We start from the raw sequence: 14,413 nt of genomic DNA, 5'->3' as shown, positions 1-14,413 counted from the left end.
TTGTAAACATGTTGAAATCTTTAATAGATAAGGGTGGGCGGGGGGAGGGGGGGGGGGGGGAGAAATGTTAAATTTAAATGTCTTGGAATACTACTGGTGTACCCTCACGCTCCCTTCCCGGTCTTGGGGGCTAAGGCTAGGGAGTGGGTGTGACAGCTTGGTATCAGAGCAAAGGTTTACGTAAAACCTAGAAAAAGGTTCAGTATAAAAAGTTGAGTCTAGCATAAGTATAAATAGAATTTAGGAAAAATAAAGGAAAAGGGGATAGGTTAAAGCCAAAGCAGCATTAGAAAAAGGCTTACCTAAGGTAAGAAAGCCAGATAATAATAGAAACTAGGCCAGGTCAAAACCTAAAGAGGAATAAATATAATGAAATATATTAGGAAAACCTAAAATAGAATCAAGAAAGGTTAGGAGAAAGAAATGAGAAATAATAAATGGACATAGGGAAACATGAGAAAAGGGGGAAGTAAAAATAATTAGTAAGTAATAACTTGAATAATGTCCACTGTAGGAAATGAATCCGAGCAGACAAGACAGGTGGTGGAATGATCCAGAACGCAAGTTGGAGACCGCGATGCTAACTCAGGGGAAAACCCTGAACGATCTGAGAATAGTGTGAATAATAATACTGAATATCCTATTACCTTAAACAGTGCAAACTTGGTGGAATCCCGAACTAACATGGGATGTCCACAGTGTGGGAAAAATCATAGTGGTATGTGTCTGAGAGGGACCGAAATTTGCTATGGGTGTGGCAAGGTTGACCATATCCGCAAAAACTGTTATACTTTCAAGGAAAAATATCAACGAGAACTGGCCGGAGGTTCAAGTTCAGGAAGCAACAACATATTGCCTGAACTAACGGTGGACCAAGAATGGTCACGTGTAAGAAAGAAGGACATTCCTCGACGTATCGTAATTGAATTCGAGGAACAGCCCACCTATGACTCTAACAATGCAAAATCCTATGAATTTTGTATCTTCTGTAAGGAAATAGGACATGTTCAAGAACGTTGTGTATGGAAGGACTAGAGAATGCGCCTTAACTTTGAAAAATTATGACTATCAGAAAATGAGTGAAAGACTATGTAGACTGAAAGAAATTACTAATGTAAATAGTAACCATGTTCATAAATAAAAATAGTATGTTGATAACATATGTCTAATTTATATGTGAATGGTTGTAGACAAAATGTTGAGAAGTGGAAAATGTAGAACGGGGCAACCCTCTGGAAACGAAAGTGAAAGTGCCTCAAGCCATCCAAAAGAAAAATCCAGGGAGGAAGAACAAATGGATAAATTCACCCAAAGACTTCAAGCAAGCTTAGAAAATATACAACCTGATCCCTAGAAGAAATATGGAATAAAAGGATTAAAGGTATTGGGAGCCACAAACTTTGAAGGAACAAAGGATCCTGCAGATGCAGAAGCATGGATGAATCAAATAGAAAAACGTTTTCAAGTGATGAGATGTCATGGAAACCGTAAGGTAAGTCTTGCCACATTCTTACTGCAAAAACATGTAAAAAATTGATGGAAGCTACTAAAGAATAGGTGAGGCGATCAAGAAGAAATATGTTGGGAGGACTTTCGAAAGGCATTTTTCGAAAGATTCTATCCCCGATCATTCAGGGATATGAAACAAGATGAATTCCCACAGCTCATGCAGGGAAACATGACTGTAGCAGAGTATGAATTAGAGTATATGGAGTTATCCAAGTATGATTTAAATATAGTGGTGGATGAGAAGGAACGCTGTCAGAGGTTTGAAACAGGATTAAAATAAGATGTTCGAACTCCTGTTACAGCAACAGCAGAATGGGGAGAATTTTCAAAGCTAATAGAAGCCACGATGAGGGTAGAAAGAAGTTTAACGATGGAAGAAGTAAGACCGGAAAGAGACTCACTAATGAGTCGGTGGCAGAGTGAAGAAACAAGAAATTTTACCCCCAGGGTGGAAAGCAGAAGTGGATGGAAAAGAAGAGGAATTACCAACACTAAAGCAGACCCTGAACGGGAGAGCCAAATAAAGGAGTCAATGATGAGAGTTAACCAAAGATCAAGATGTCTGGTCTGTAATAAATATCACTGGGGAAGATGTTGGGAGCAAACCCAAGAACGGTCGCACACGTGTTTTAAGTGTGGCAGACCAGGACACTTTAAATGAGAATGTCCTCAGTTGATGGATACTGGAAATGTACAACCACCAAACAACCCGGGAGGAAGATCAACGACGGTTGAAGGAGGACGAACTGTAGGAGGAAGAAAAGAGGAAATAGGAAAAATGACGTTGGGGAAACTATATGGACAAACTCAAGATAGAGAGGACAATATGTCGGTGGTTGGAAAAGGGAAAGAGAAAGTTTTAGAAGACTAGAATAAAAGTTGTGGTGTAATAAAACTGTATGAAGCAAAGTATTAAATAAAAGTTCTGTTGTAAATTAAGTTTCATTTAATTTCGAGGACGAAATTATTTTAAGGGGGTGGTAAATGTAAGACCCTAATATTAAATCTAAAGTCCTAAGTAAGGATATTGGAACAAAGGAAGGAAAACATCAAAATTATCCAAAAAGGGTGACCAAAATCCAAACGCCTATGAAGGGCCTAAAACACGTGGATGCAAGAAGGCATGGAGGATGGATGCAAGAAAACTTGAAAAAATGGCTAAGGGTTGCATACAACCAACACAAAGGCATACATGAGCCATGCGAACACAGGCAGCAAGCATGCGTCGAGTGAAACATGCTAGGCACACCAGCCAGGCGTCAAGGCCAAACGCACAGGCCATGTGTCGAGGACAAGCGCGCAGGCCATGCATCAAGCGCGAAGCCCATGCGTTGATGGTGTATGCCGAGTGCCTGCCTATGTTGAACGGACAAGTGGGCAAACCATCCTATGCGTCGAAGCGCTGCTGAGTTTGTCGAGCAACCATGCGTTGATGCGCCAGGCCAAGCGCATGCCCATGTGGCCGAAGATGCCTATGCGGCCGAGCGAGCGCGTAAGCGCCTAGGCAGCACACTATGCATCGATGGTCAGCACCATGCGTTCACACCTAGTAGGCCGAGCAAGCATACCTAGCAAGCCATGCATCAAGGGTGAGCAACCGCCTTATGCATTGGTGATGGCCAACTCATGCGTTGGCTAAGTTGGACTTTGATGAAGGAAAAGTGAATTGCTATGCGTCAAGGACAAAAGGTGAGGCTAATTGATGGAAAACTTCAAGGGAGGATGCCAAGGGTGTACGAATATAAGACTTAAACAATTTAAGTAGATAAATATGTGAGGTATTTAGGTGATTTAGGTGGCAAAAGAAGGATCACACAAAATTCTAGTAGGAAGTGGCTAAAGGAGATTTCATGCAATTGAAGTCTTATCACCCCAAATAGGAGGTGGGTGAAGGAGATTTCATGCAGAAAAGGAGATTTTGGCTGGCAAGCTGAAATGGGAACAACTTAGGCTAGGCTAAGGATAGGCTGGGTAGACTGAATGTTGGCAGCTCCAAAGTGAGACAAATGGGAGTTGTGTTGTCAACATGGGGTGAGTTTGAAATGGTTATAAACAGGGGAGTTGGGCAAGGGGAATTCATTCATACCAGCACCTAAATCGTGTGTTGAGAGCATATTAAGAGAGTGACGTTTTAGTTATTAGGTTGCTAAGTTGATTGGAGATAAAAAGAAACAAGGTTGCCTTGGTGAGGCACTTAGTTAGTCGGATGCACAACCAGCCCATACCCTGCGAGCACGCAGCGCTGCGTCCATCCATCCGCGCACGCATCGTTCGACGTATCCTGTGCACAGCCTCCCTCGTGCGGTGCATCACACCCAGCGTAGCGCACACCCAAACGCGCCAGCCCCTGTGCGGCGCAGCCCGCCCACTCTGTCTACTGCCCAACGCCCAACTGCCTATCTCGGACCAAATAACCTCTAAAGAGGCTAATTTTTGTATTCTGGCTAATTTTGAGTAGGGTAAGCTGATATTTTCAATATATAATGGAATTTTGGCTAGTTTGACATTATTTATTTATATAATAAATATTAATTGAGGAATTTCCATTGATATGGAGGAATTCATAGGAGGGTAGTCTGAAGGTGATTTTAGTGGAAAAACTTGCTGACGGTGAGTTTTTACTTAGTTTTATGCTTTGATATGTGCATAAATGCATATGTAAGTGCAAAATACATGCTTATGATGTTATGATTACTGCCATGATATTGTTTGTGAAATTGCTATGGAAATTGAGATTATACCTAGATTACATAGTTAGCATGTTTAACAAAAGGTGCTTGGCGGGAAAATATAGTTGACCTCGATCGGCGGGAAATAATAGTCGATGATGACCGGCGAGAAATATAGTCAAGTACCTTAGCATGACTAGCGGGATAAAGAATTGTCGATGTGCACATTGGCGGGAAAAGTGGGTTATAGGAAGTTTCCATAAAAAGTTGTGATGATTGATAATGTGTCCATGATATGAGCATGCCACGTATATCATGGAACTAGATGATGTTGATTGAATGAATATATACATGATCATGCATAAATTATACTGGAATTATGATTATGTGATTGATTTCCCAAAAATATGATTTGCAAAGTGATTATTATTCTAAAAGAACCACTCATTGGTCTTAGTAGCTCACACTCTTCCAAATGTTTTCTTATACCCCTCAGGTAGCAAAGCGGAGCATTCAGGAAAGGAGTCTACTAACCACCATCACACCAGGACTTGGTAAATTCTCAGGGCACGACTCAGATCATGTAATAAAGAATATAGGAAATTGAACTATGTGTATGAAAGTTAGATAGAGTGTTGTAAACATGTTGGAATCTTTAATAGATAAGGGGGGGGGGGGGGGGAATGTTAAATTTAAATGTTGTCTTGGAATACTACTGGTGTACCCTCACGCTCCCTTCCCGGTCTTGGGAGCTAAGGCTAGGGAGGAAGTGTGACATGCAATCACAGATGATGTGGGCAACAAAGCAAATTTGGGGGTTGTATCTTTCTTTGACTTTGTTTATTCCAAATTTTGCATTCTCGCATCTCATTTTTAACTTTGATAATTTTATCATCGCATCCTCTTTCGTTGGCGCAATCATTAAATATTAATTACTTTAGTTAGTCACTGCACTGCTTTCCATACCAATTATGATTTCAATGATGAAACACATGCCTTTATTTCTCATCGCATGTACTAGAATCAACTCAATTTCAGGACAGTCAATTCACGAAATATTTATAGAAGTTAGTGGTCCACCAACTTTCTTGCAAACTGACTTTTACGAAACTTCCTAAGAACATTGCATGAATTCTTTCAGTCTATCAGCAATGTGGACATTACTGCGTTTAAATTTGGGGGTGCCAATATTTATTTTCAACATTGCTACCTTTAGACATTGCATTAAAAAAGAAATAAAATCACACTGTTGAGATCGGATCCTACTTGTAGTTGGATGTTTGCATGACACCCGTGGGGGCAAGCCAAAACGAAGGTAGGAATCGTGATCAACGCATAAATAAAGTGATCGCAACTCCGCTGCTAAATGGACATGAGTTTAGACTAAGAAAGAGTGCCTTGCTCGTAGTTGGATGCTCGCATGACACCCGTGGGGGCAAGCCAAAACGAAGGCTAGGCACTTGGATTGGCGCAAGATCATTAAAAGAATATCTTAACTACGCAAGGATAAAAATCATTTAGAAACACCCTAGTTGAAAAAGTTTCTGAAATAAATCATGCGAGGTCCTGGAAAAAAGTAAAGTCTTTTTGAAGGTTAAACTTGCGGTCCCTAAATTTTGGAAATATTTTAAGAAGAGACCAAGATAGAAATTGAGAATATTTTGGTTCATAAAATTTGAATAAGGCACCTCGAGAAATCTAGGTAAGGAAAAGGCGATTGACTCTCTAAAGAAAAACTTTAGTTTATGCTTGAGGCAAGCATTGTTTTAAATTTGGGGGTGTGATAACATGCAGAAATGCACGTTATTACAATGCAAAGATATAAAACAATGTGGGAATGCGACGGTAAAAATATGCAAAATCGTGTTCAAAAGCATTAAGTTGAGTATATCGCGATCGCATGCGTCTATCGCTAAGCAGCTAATTTACTTATTTTGTGCAGGAAAATGCGTTGGTGCAAAGCAAATTGCGATCCAAGGAATTCGGTGCCCGAGCGCATTAGAAGATTGCGACCGCAAAGCTATGCGATCGTATGCGCTCGCGAAGATCTGCTAAAAAAGGTGGCAACATAAAGACGATGCATCAAGGTGAAAGCATAATAAATCATGATGGGACGAAAAGCTGAAGACGGTCGAATCCGAATTTAGTTGACAAGTCGTTAACGACACACTGTAGTAAGTACATTCAATTTTTCGATGATCATTAATCGGCATGAATTAATGACCGCCCATCATTGAAATTATTTGAGAGAAGAGTTCTTCACCTTGAAGCTCTATAAATACCAAAGGCCACCAGCGTGAAAGGAGTTTGAAAAATACTTTTGAGTTTTTGGAGTTCGAAATATACACAGTTCGCCTTATACATAGAAGATAGATCATAGATAGCCGTTAGTTTGTAATTTTTATACTTAGAAGGCGGAGGCGAGCGAAGAGAAGAAGACGCCGAGAGATCACTCCTGGGTAGCTCGAAAGACTGCTGAGAGGCACTGCAAACGGAGAGAGGGCCGACACTTGCGAAAGCAAGAGCATTCTTTTGGGCAGAGTAGAGTAGAATATAGTGTAAAAGCCTCAGGAAGCAAGACAATCCTACCGGGCTTCCTATCCCTACTTTCCATTGTCATTTTTTATTCTTATTTTATTTATAAAATGGAAATTACATCTCTACATCTATTCAATCTCTTCACATTGCGCATGAGTAACTAAATTTCTGAATGGGTTAAGAAGCACTTAGCTAGCATGACCTATTTTATGCGATCATCTTGTCTTGTGTATGCACCTTTCACCCTTTAAAGATACTTGAGAGATTAGTCTAAAGAAAGAACCTAAACTTGAGAGAGTCAGGTTAGAATCTAGGCTTGAGAGAGTCAGATTAGAATTGCATAAGCAAGAGATAGAGACTTAGAGATAAGTTCTATTTGCTATCATGCATCGCATGCACCCTAGAAATAGGATATGATAGTATGCGGTCACCTTGTGTATGTGTGTCATTCATCATCACATAGACAAGAATAGAGGCTTAGACATAAGTTCTATCAACATTATCGTATACATCACATGCGTCCTAGAAATAAGGACTATAGCATTTGCATTGAGTGATGACATGCTGTTGTATGTGTGTAGCATGATCGCATAACTTGAACACAATTTTAGGAAGTGTTAGCTAAATCCCTTCTCAATCCATTCCCTGCATATTCATTGTAACTTTCACTGTCATTAACTCTTTACTCAACTCCCCTGCATAGGATTTATACTTTAAACAACATACCAACCAACTTATTGTTTTTGTCACCACAAAGGAATCAAAATTTGACCGTCGCATAAGTAACTCAGTAGTCCTTATGTTCAACCTTGGACTTACTAGGAAACCTAGTAAGATTTATACTTGAGTTTTATTAGGAAAACTTGCATGTGCAACGCATAGTTCACCACCGCAATTTCATACCATTATTTCATCACATTCACAACGCATCAACAGTAGAGGGGGGAGGGGAGTAGGTAAAGTGGTGGTATCGGGCTGTAAAGGGGGGATAGGATTGTCAGAGGTAGTCGCATTATTGGTATCGGGATCCTAAGATGGGATGGGTGACTTGGTTGTCTTCTCATTCACTGTGGAACCCTTCAATTAGTAAAGTAAAATGATGAGTTCAGAAACACGTAAAAACTAAACATATAAAGACATAAAATGATAATAAATGCAAAACTTGCACATAGACTGCAACAGTGACAAGATGGCCGACAATTGCCCTTTCATGTCCCTCATGTTTTCCTCCATACTGGATACACCAATATCTAAACCCGATATACGGCCATCCAACCTCGATAGTGAGCTGTCAATGGTCCACAGGTACGAATAAATAGAATCGTCGAGATTGGCTCCCTCGCGGTGGGCAGCACACTCAGGACAATCCTCATCCGCAGGTCGCTCTCTACGAGAGTCCGCAAGATAGACATCAAGTTGGTTCAACTCGTCCTCATCGCGTACGTCCGTCATCATATCATGGAACATATCATCACAAGGTGTGTATGTCCCTTCTTCCACCCTTCCATATTCAGCATCCTTGTGCTCAGAATGCTCAGGTTCATCCCCTCCCTCCACCCTAACAACCTCATCATTGTCATCTCCATGATGATCATCACCGTCACTTTCACTTTCAGAAGTACCCCCATCACTAGTCAACCTATTGCCACTTTTAGAACTATCATCATTCGCACCTAGATCAAATATAGGTCGTCTGTCCACTAGGGTATCTTGAAACTCCTTCTCAACATCTGACATAACAGTACCCTCTTTAACCTTTATGTGCATTAACAACCCAGTAAACTGGTTAATGTCAATTTAACAACCAGATAAACATATTATGCATAGAGTAAGCGTACATTGTTAGATTCGAATATCTCTCTCTCGATGGTCAAAGCCACCTTGCTCCTTTGCTTCGCAATGTTCCCAGTTATCGATGAAGCTAGGATCTCGTAGTCCATACCTAAATAAAATTTAAAATATATTAAGAATAATATTAATGTTAAATCAAACAACACGATTATTATGTTAAACAAATTTACCTGGAACGTTTGTGGAAATCCATGTAAAGAGTATTTCACAACATAATTTTCATTTTCTTTGACTCTCGTCTTGTATAGACTGCTCTTATCATTCAATACAGTCTTTAGGGCATCCAATGCCCTCTCCCAAATAATGGTACCCCAATCAAGACCAGTCATCAACAACAAAAAGTCATACTTCGAAAAAGTGACAACCTTTCCACAAATAGAGAATGACATTGAATCTAATCTCATCCTCTTCACTTCTCTCAGCAACATGTGATGGATAATTAGGCTGTTAAACACCATGTCAAAGTCTACAAATCGCCCAAAAACTGTTCTCTTGAACACGTTTAACTGCTTTGGCGTCAGGTTCTCCTTCACAATCTTGTTTGCATTAGCAATGTGGGCCAAGCTCATTACTTAACCGGGAAATCGATCGGCTTTGGGTATTCTGAAATGTGTTGCCATCTTAAATCACTCCTGCATGAAATAAAGATTCAATCAGTAAACTCCTTTAGAAAAAAAAATTGTAAAACAACATTCTCTTTAAATCTCATTGGATTCGCTCTTGCTAGACTCGCTCTCGCCAGTATCGCTCTGTTTGGTGTCGCTCTATCTGGTGTCGTTCTCTCTGGTATCGCTCTCTCCAGTATTGCAATCTTCAGTATCGCTCTCTCCGGTATCATTCTCTTCGGTATCGCTATCTCCGGTGTCGCTCTTTCTATTGTCGCTCTCTCCGGTGTCGCTCTCTCTAGTAACTCTCACTTATCTCGCTCACATTCTCTCTCTTTACTCATCTTCAACCACATAACACATCGAAAACCAGAAAAACAAACAAAATAATCATAGGTTCGCAGTATTTCTAAACCCCAAAACAACCCACCCTTTCTGTTGTCGCTCTCTCTAGTATCGCTTTACTGATTTCACTCTCACTTATCTCGCTCACAAACTCTTTCTACTCGTCTTCAACCACAGAACACATCGAAAACCAAAAAAAAAAAAAAACCATATAAGTGTATTTCTAAACCCAAAACGACCCACAAAGCCCCATTACTGATTAATGTAAAACATTTTCAGGCACAGATTGAAAGATTTACCGATCAGATTCGATTTGTCGGCGGCAGTAGAATCGTTTGCAAGCCGAAATGATGGATTCTAAAGATTTTTTAGTTTATGAGCGATACGAAGCCGTTAGCCTTGGAAAATTTGAATGAAGAGTTTTTAGTTTTGGTGGGTTCTCAGCGAAAAGGTAAGAAGATGAAGAAGTAAGGGCAATTTATGTAATTCGGTATGGTGATGATGTCAGCAGAGGGTCAATTGACATTATTTTTTAAAAATGGATCATTTGACATTTTGGACCTAAAAATTGGGTCATCTGTACAAATTTCTCATAAGACTTTATCATCTCTGTCTAACAACTTCAACAGGTCATTTTGGCAATTTTAGTATACTTTTTAGGTAAGATGTTGCTGATTTTTGTGTGAGTTTCATTTAATCTTTAATATCCACTAAGATTTGCCTTTTTTTTATAAAAAAAAAGTTCATGGTGACTTTAAAGATTGACTTTGTCATTTTTTGGCACATTTTTCAGTTTGAACACTTTAATTGAAGTTTGGAAATAAGTTCGGATCAAACCTCGATATGAGGGTCTTCTAAATGGTTGTGTTTTGGGATTTGGTCATATAGTTGGGAATTTAATTTGATTATGGTTTTTTTTAATAGGGATTCAATCCAAGAGTCTAGTTGGGCTAAGAAATGAATTAATTTGCTTAAAATTCAAATATGTGATTTGAGGTAAGTGTCTTACTACTGATTCGTCCTTGCGCTAGATGCCCTAACAAAGTTGTTGATGTTAAGAATGGATATGTACTATGAAAGCATCCTATTATGAACTGGAATGACTTGTTCTGCTTAGATATGTAAGGATTATTGTAGGCATTCTGAGAACCTAGGAGCTATGTTGTCATGTGCATGATATGAGACCTTATGTTGTTTTTGGCATGCTAGATTTGATGGTTATGTTGTTATGACTATGATTATGAATATGGTACAAGACCTGTTGGTTAATTGATTCATGTTAGGTTAAAGGGTGACTGTTAGTTTCTCTATCGGGCTGTGTACATCTTAGGCTTGTGAACCTTTGAGTTCATTACTTATAATGACTTGGTGCCCCTATAGGGTCACCACCTGTGCCATGTTATGTGCTCCTTCGGGATGACTACTTACACATTGATTTGTACTTCTTCAGGTTCACTGCTTATGCTTATGCTTATGTCTATGCTTGTGCCTATGTCTATGCATATGTTTATGCCTATGATATGTGTTGTACACTTATGTTCGAATAGGAAGATACACAAATTCACTTAGTGGACCTATAATGGGTCACTTAATGAGTATTTTCATACTCATCCTTTCCTCTGACATGTTTTTCAAGTAAAAGCAAGGACAGAACGTATGTGTTGACATACAAGTGGATCATGTCCTAAGTAATAACCAAAATGGTCTGTAGTATATGAATATAGGAGGGAAACCTTATCCTAGTAACGCTACGGATGTGGCCCGCTTTGTGGAATGGTCATAAGTGTTGTGACTTGTCACAGATGGTCTGATCCTGATCATTTGATTAGGAGGCATGCGAGCGGGGGCATCCTATACAAAGAGTTTTTACTCTTAACAGAAGAGCTGTAGTGTGGCGAAGCACTAAGCAGGGGTGCATCGGCGACTCCACTATGGAGGCAGAATATGTAGCGGCTTGCGAAGTTGCTAAGTTGGTCGTCTGGCTTAGGAAGTTCTTGACAGAACTGAAATTTGTTCCAGATATGTCTAGGTCTATTATCCTTTATTGTGATAATAGTGGGGCATTAGCAAACTCCAAGGAGCCGAGGAGTCACAGGCGCGACAAACACATATAGCGAAAGTATCATCTGATCCATGAGATAGTGTATCGAAGGGACGTGATCATCACGAAGATTGCTTCGGAGCACAATGTTGCTGACCCATTTACGAAAGCTCTCACGGCTACAGTGTTTGAGGGACACCTTCAGAGCATGGGTTTACAGGATCGCCCATGGCTGGACTAGGGTAAGTGGGAGATTTTTTTTGTACTGGGCTTTTATGCCCTAGTTTATTGTTTTGTACTAGTTTTATGTACACCCCACTTTGCTTTAGGACAAGTGGGAGATTGTTGGGGTTGATGCCCTAAAGTCTCGTGTCCTGTAGTTTGTAAATTGTTTGTACGAACGGTTGTGTTGTTAATATATGATATTTACTTCACATTCTTGTTTTTGCTCAGTTGTATGTTTTATTTGCTTTACCACAAACCAATAAACATAAAATCTCTGGTTATCTGTATGTAACTTAAGCATGTATGTGGTGACATACAAATGGATCATGTCTTGAGTGATAACCAAAATGGTATGCAGTATATGGATATAGGAGGGAAACCTTATCCTTGTAACGCTACGGATGCGGCCCACTTTATGGAATGGTCACAAGTGTTGTGACTTGTCATAGATGGTCTGATCCTGATCATTCATGTAGAGGACATACGAGCGTGGGCATCCTATACAAAGTGTTTGTATAAGACCTGACCGCGAAGTATTAACGTCTCGTTATATAACACCGTTCATGACAGAGACTTCACTTCACTAGGATGACCATAGGTAACATGACTTCAATCCTAAGTGAGTTGGGAACTCCTGCCATTGAGGGCAGTCCTTTAATTTGTATGGGTGCGAGTGACCAGGTTGCCGATTCAAACCTACCATTTTGGGGATTCGTCTGATTTGGGTGCTGGGAACTCAGTTACACAAGATGAAATTCACCCCTTCCCCGAGACAGGGGTAAATAGATAGATAGCTCCCTTAAGGGCTGATTCTAGAGTTTGAACGATGTAGCTCCACATACCTTCTCTTGGCCCGAGAGGTGTTTACACATAGTTGGACTATGTTGTATTGTTCATTAGAGGAATAAGTGGTACTTAAGAAGTGAGATGTAACTATAGGGCAAAACGGTAAATTGGCCCAGCTGTACTTATGAGCATCTATGAAGGGTCATCATACTCATGATTGGTTATATTTGATGGACACAGAAATATATCTATGGTAAGAAGAGTTCAGCTGTTGGTCTTCAGTGGAATGTCTGATAGTTGACGGATGGTGGATCTCGTGGCTAAAGAGTTTAGTCAGCTATTCACGTACCATTAGAGCTTTGAGCCACAGGTCCATTAGGTGCCGTAGGTAGCTTGGATAAAGTCAAGAATAAGTGTTTGGGTCAGTTTGAAATGTTCAAATTGACAAGAGGGAGTTCGATTATATATGATATAATGGAACTGGTTAATTATATATGATATAATTGGCTAAATGTATGAGATTCATTATTTTGGAGGAAATTAAATATAAATATGATTTACATCAAGTGAAGGAGAAATTACTATAGTAGATATATGATATCAAACTATAAGGTAAGAATATAATATGATTATATTCATTTATTATTAAATTGGTTAATTATGAGATAATTGGCCGAAATATTCTCCTCAATCGTGCATTAGTTGGAGCAACCGTGTTCGGTTATGGTAACCGAAGAATAAAATGAAAATTTGTTTCATTTGGCAAAAAGTTCGAAAATTCGCAATCGGTGTGAAGACATATCAGTCGCCTAGCTTGAGAGCCTATACGATTGAGTCTCATCGTCTAAACGATCGCACACCTCGCGTCTAAATGATCACACGCCTTTCCCTAAATGATCGCTTAGCTTTCCTAAACGATCGCCTAGCGTGCCGCATTTTCTAAAGATCGTATACATTTTACTAGACAATCACTTAGTAAAACCTACACAATTGTGTAGCTTTGTCTAAATGATAAGCATCCTTGCTATACGATAGCTCTTTCTCTCCTACTTGCTTATCGTCTACACGATTTGCCTTTCCTTTTATCTCAACCAAATTCACCAAAGATCACACTTTGGATACTCACTTCGAGAATACCAAGGGCTCTAACTAGTGGTGTCGTCCCCACTGCTTACTTATTCGTGTAGACGATCGTGCTATCGTAGTCGACTGATTTGTTGGACGATAGAGTTTGTGTAGAGGTTCTTCCGCTACGTTTGAGTTTGATTTTGAAGAGAGGCTTCAACTGGTATGAGAACTCAATTCATTTGTATTTTATTTAAAGCATGCCGTTAATTAGTGTTAATTTGCATAACTATCTGTTAGAATGTATGTGTTGTATTTCAGTCACAATGAAATCGGAAAGATCTGAACGCGCTTATGTGATGTATGTGTTAATTTGCACTAGACGATTGTTTAGCTCAGCAAGCTTCATCGCTTAGTAATTGACTAAACGATCGCTTAGCAACGCATGGTAAATTGTTTACCTTTTGCTACGTTAAGTGATCGCCTAGACAATTAGGCTTCACAACCTCGTAGTCGTCTAAGCGATCGTTCAGCTTTTGTGCCTATCGTCTAGTGCGCGCTGGGCGATCGTTTACCTTCGGCGTTTACTAAATGATGGATTTCTTCTGGCGGTTCAAGACTCGGTTTGCTCGATGGAAAATGTAATAGATAGGGTTATTTCATTCCAATTTTTTGTAAAGGCTCATCCTGGTCCATTAATCCTTGGTATGGTTTTTATATGTCATACGGTTTGCACATATAGTAAATCCTACCTTAGGTTATGCATTGGTCATGCATCA

Source organism: Benincasa hispida, chromosome 1, assembly GCF_027475165.1.
Source record: "Benincasa hispida cultivar pf3 chromosome 1, pf3_genome.v1.1, whole genome shotgun sequence".
NCBI classification, from domain to species: domain Eukaryota; kingdom Viridiplantae; phylum Streptophyta; class Magnoliopsida; order Cucurbitales; family Cucurbitaceae; genus Benincasa; species Benincasa hispida.
Note: the sequence above shows the minus strand (reverse complement) of the source record.